The sequence below is a fragment of the Saccostrea cucullata genome, unplaced genomic scaffold, assembly GCF_032062105.1.
Source record: "Saccostrea cucullata isolate Sc308-1 unplaced genomic scaffold, CSIRO_AGI_Scuc_v1 ctg23076, whole genome shotgun sequence".
Taxonomy (NCBI): Eukaryota; Metazoa; Mollusca; class Bivalvia; order Ostreida; family Ostreidae; genus Saccostrea; species Saccostrea cuccullata.
Window position 1 is genome coordinate 1 of NW_026933170.1, and position 5,391 is coordinate 5,391.

General features: G+C 34.1%; 1 pseudogene; it reads left to right on the forward strand.

Annotated features, from left to right (window-relative positions):
* Positions 1-6: 6 nt before the first annotated feature.
* Positions 7-5,375, forward strand: LOC134237439 (small G protein signaling modulator 1-like; annotated as a pseudogene).
* Positions 5,376-5,391: the final 16 nt, after the last annotated feature.

The window sequence follows — 5,391 nt, forward strand, 5'->3', positions numbered from 1 at the left end:
CAGATCACAGGTATCAAATGTGCGTAACTCAGGCCCAAGTTTTACCTACAGTGTCGAGTCACAATGTTGTTGCCATGTGTCACTGGTATCAGTTTTCTTATTGTAATACTTTTGTCAAATTACTCTCTCTGCATCTATGAAGGAAAGTTTGTCTTTAAATGAGGCAGCTTGTTCACTGTCAATTTTACATTATTGTATACCTCGTGCTATCTTCTATCATAGTTCCATGTTGTGACATGTCTATAAATACTGCCAATTATATTGCAACATTTTCCTGTTTAATTTATTTACACTTTTCTAAAGTGTCGATATATCTATTTGTTTCAGGGAGTTGATTGATAGTGGCTAGACTGAATTATTAATTTCTGTAACAGTAATAATTTTTCATGGGGAATTAATTTAAATTACTGTATGTTATTTCTTTCAGTGTATCTGTTGCATGATTCAAATCTGTGAAACATTTTATTTACATTTTCCTCTTGGCATATGAAAATTGTTTTTTTTTTTAATTAATCTTTTGATCAAAAGTCAAGATTATTTACATAACCATTATAATGCAATAACTGGGATAATTTTTTTTTTATGCACAATCTATTGTAAAATCACTAATTATTGGGTCAAATTTTTGTAGTTTGAAGAAACACAATAGGTGTATGTGGGTTTGATTTCATGAGTGAAGAATTCTTGAGAAGTAATATGCATATGACATTTTACATTGTGTTGTGGACACAAATTTCTGAGCCACTCCAAACCTTGAAAACAGCAAAAAATAACCCTCTTCTCTCCCTGCCATGAATATTAGTGATTTTACATGTGTATTCACTACATATAAAATAAATATTAATTTACTAGAAGAAGCCTACTCTTGAATAAAAGATCAAGACTAGTGATCATTCTGTTAAATATTTAAGCGATGCAGTACAGTTAGGTACTCTGGAATATGTAAGGAAGTGAAAGATTTTTTTAAAAATCATAACATATAAATGATTTATGCTTATGTTGCAGGACAACAATTAAACATTTATGTGACACGATGAAGACTCAGATTATCTCTAGGGCCTTCTATGGATGTAAGTACCATTTAATCATGTTTTGTTATACATATATATTCCAATACATTTATTAACTTTTTGGCAAAATTACTTAATCTGCAGCCAAATTAAAATGAGACTTGGATTATTTTAATGCTTTTAATGTTATTTGCTTCATTTTAATGCATTAAATGTCATTTGCTTGCTTCTGAAATTACATTAATCATTGGTATAATTGTATGTTCTCAATGAAATATTTTTGAAATAAAAGAAGATTTCATCTATATGTATGCATGCGTAATAAGTTCAATGCATGATTATATTTAGGGCTTGCCCATTGCCGACACTTAAAAACGGTTAGAACCCACCTGTCTGAGTTAGTTCTACACCGGATTGTCCCGGCCAGCATTCCTTATGACGCTTCTTGTGGGCTGACACAAAGGACGTGGAGGGAACTCAATCAGAATGGATCAGTAGGATCATAACTATTCTTGTTTTGTATGAAATTTGTTCTGGAAAGACTTTGGTCAGATTGATCTCTGACTGTGAAATTTTACTCAAAAAACTATGAAAAATAAGATTTGTTTGTGTTAACACTCTTGCAAATGTTTGAAAATTTGTGTTAACACTCTTGCAAATGTTTGAAAATTTTCAAGCTGATCTGCTAAATTGTTCTTAATATAATGATGAACTGCCAAGAAAATTCTTGGCATAAACACACACTAGTTGTAAATTAAGTGACAATTGTGATCATTCTGGGTTTCCCAGCTGCTGATTTTTAGTACTTGAGAGGGATGGGCAACCTTAATGCACTTTTTGTGCTCTTTGATTGAACTGATTTCCTCCTATGATACTTAATTGACATTGTAGACCAAATGTCTAATCTGTAATTGACAGGTGTCTAATCCAGAAGAAGTCTACAGACTTGTTTATTATGGTGGAATAGAACACTGCATCAGGAAAGAGGTCAGTTAAAAGAATCAGAAGTAAAGTGCTACTTTCAGTTCTGAATAATTCTAATGTCTATTTTTGAACACTACCTGTGCAGTAAACCAAATATGAGACTAGTACATTTAGTATCTATTTTATTTTTCAGGTTTGGCCATATCTCCTGGGTCATTATTCCTTCAAGAGTACAGAGGAGGAGCGGCAGAGAATAGACAGCCATGTGAAGACTCTGTATGAGAAGACGATGTCTGAATGGCTGGCAGTGGAGGCCATTGTAAGACAGAGAGAGAAGGAAACAATGGCTGCCAACATCCTCAAAAACATGTCGTCTGAGAGCACAGACATGGCACTGCCTGGGCCTTTTACTCGAGGAGACTCGAGTCTGAGTAATGATGTGTTTGAGTCCCTGGATGAGTGGGACAACATCATGACCCAGGAGACAGTCATAGAGGAGAGCTCCACCACAGGGACTACATGTACCCCCACCACAGACAGGAAGCAAGTCTTGGAGCTCCACCTACAAGGGGAGATAATTACAGTGGAGGAACAAATCTCACAAAATATCAAACTGAATAAAAGAGATTATGTGTGTAAGTCTTTCTCTGAGAGTCCAGACGATGGACTTGGGGACTCTATAGCCCCGCACAGTTCTCAGGAGAGATCCAAACTGGACTCAGCTGAGGATTCTGAGGGTACAGACTTCTTTAAGAGTGACAGGGATGGAAGCTTGGAGCGAGCTGTTCACCTGACTAAACTCTCCTGTTCTTTAGACAGTGCCGAGGCTGATGTAGAGGAAGTGAGTGATGATAGTAGTGATGACGAGGATAGCGATGTGTCGTCAGATCAGGAAATGACAGAGGGCACAGCCAAGTCTACACTGGGACCAACAACAACAGGTAAACTATATAGTCATCATTTTAAAAGATGAAACTTATTTTGAAGAATTTGGTATCATTGACTTTTATTTTCAAGAAAAGAGATACTATGTTTTACTTATTTAGTTTACTTTTTTTATGTATATACACATATTGTTTTCTTTAGAACAAAACAGAAGACTGTCAGCTTCTAAGGAGAGTTTGATTTCCCTGGCCTCCCCAGCCTCACACGGAGGAGTGTACTCAGTGAGTATATCACAAGTAGTAACAATTTCTGAAAAACAGTTAACATTAGGTCAGGCCAGATGGACAATCTGTAATTCTGAAGGTTTGAAGGAAAAGTGTATGACTAAATACCTTGTAAGAAACATCAAATATTTGTAGTCACTGTTGATATACCAGTACAATGTGTTTAGAAATTGTATTGAAAGGGTACAAGGAGAGACAACCTCTAAAATGTTTGTTTTGTTTTATCTAAACAAACAGACACTTATGATCTTGTTTGCCAGAAAAAGCAGAAAAAAATAACTGCAATTTATTTCTATAAAGGATATAAATACAATAATGTCATGTATATCAGTAGTATATCAGAAAATATTTGAAATATCAACAGTTACAATAATTTTACAGTATACAGATTTTGAGACATGAAGACAGTAGTTTTTAATTCTCTGTTCCAGGCAGAAATGTTGGACACTGTTGGTCTAAAAATCTCCACAGAATAGACAAAGACGTACAGCGGTGTGACCGTAACTACTGGTACTTCACGCCAGCTAATCTCATAACTCCGCAATATCATGTGCACGTAAGTCTGATTACAGCTTAATCAATGGCGAGTGTTGTTGGCTGTGATAATTTTTAATCTAACAACCATTATTGTATTGTTTTCTGTTTTAAAGGTATGTATGGGAGCATCTTGATGTTGGTTATGTGCAGGGCATGTGTGATCTTGTGGCACCACTTCTAGTCATATTTGATGATGGTAGGATATCAAAATAAATCATGTAGTACCTATAGGTTTCAGAAAATAAGGGACCAGCTACCAGGGTAATATGGATTTATTGTAATTCTTCCAAGGTCAATATATCTGGACAGTCAAAATTTATTTGACACATTTCCCTTTTGACTTGTATATACAGTGTATTCAATGAAAATATATGTCGAAGATTAATATTATTTATGGTGATGTAAATTCTTGGGTAAATGTAACCCACAAAATCCTTAAAGATTGGTCCCCCACTAATTATGATAATAGTAGTTTTAATACATGTTGATGTTGTTGACAGAGTCTTTGACCTATAGCTGCTTCTGTGAGCTAATGAAGAGAATGTCTGCTAACTTCCCCCATGGAGGAGCCATGGACACACACTTTGCCAACATGAGATCTCTAATTCAGGTAAATACTCTTGTCAAAGTATTGACACGTAACCTAGATCTTATGTGGATTAAACAGGATGTCTTCTCTCACTATTGAAAGAAAATGATCATTATTTTCTAGAATATGTTTTTTGATGTTTTTTTTAAATTGAATAGATTTTATATTTGTATTTCAGATTCTGGATTCTGAGCTGTTTGAACACATGCATCACCATGGTGACTACACACACTTCTACTTCTGTTATAGATGGTTCCTATTAGATTTTAAACGAGGTAAGGGGGGTTTTATTGTTTTTTACATAGCAAAACTTCACATCTCTATAATTAGTGTGCCTCAAATTGATCAATGTGTCTAATCAATTATTTTAACAAACATAATTTATTTTGACTATATGATTAAATAGTTTTATTGTGCTTGGAGAAAGTATCAATCATATGATATTATTATTTCCAGAGCTGATCTATGATGACGTATTCTCAGTATGGGAGACAATCTGGGCAGCTAAGTACATCAGCTCCCCCCATTTTGTGCTATTTATAGCCCTAGCGTTAGTGGAATTTTACCGGGACATCATCCTAGACAATAATATGGACTTTACAGATATCATCAAGTTTTTTAATGGTTGGTTTGTTTGTTTTCTTTTGATTGTTGATTAAATTTATTATAAAGAAGGAAAATTTAAAAGACATTAGAAGTGAACATTTCATTTATTATTTGCTCATTTGGTTTATGTTTACTAGGTATATCTTTTACATACAGAAATGTATAAAAAAAAAAAAATTGTGTACAATATTGCATGTACGAACAAACAATACCGAATGTCTATAGATTTGTTAGTTCGACTCAACAATATGTCTTAAAAGTTCCAATGAAATGTTATCTTTTTTTTGCAGAAATGGCTGAGAGACATAAAGCCAAACAAGTTCTGAAGATTGCTAGAGACTTAATTCACAAACTTCAGACACTTATAGAAAATAAATAAGGAGTTTAGAAGTCAGTTCTCATTGTCATTTAGGAAATTCCCTGAAATTTCATCATTCTGAAAAACAAAGGCTAAAACTTGTAGAAACTGTTCATAATTCAGTTGCCATTGAATAATAACCTTTGGTATTAATATGGTAGAAATCCCATGTTACAAGGTAGTTTTTTCATCTTGTAC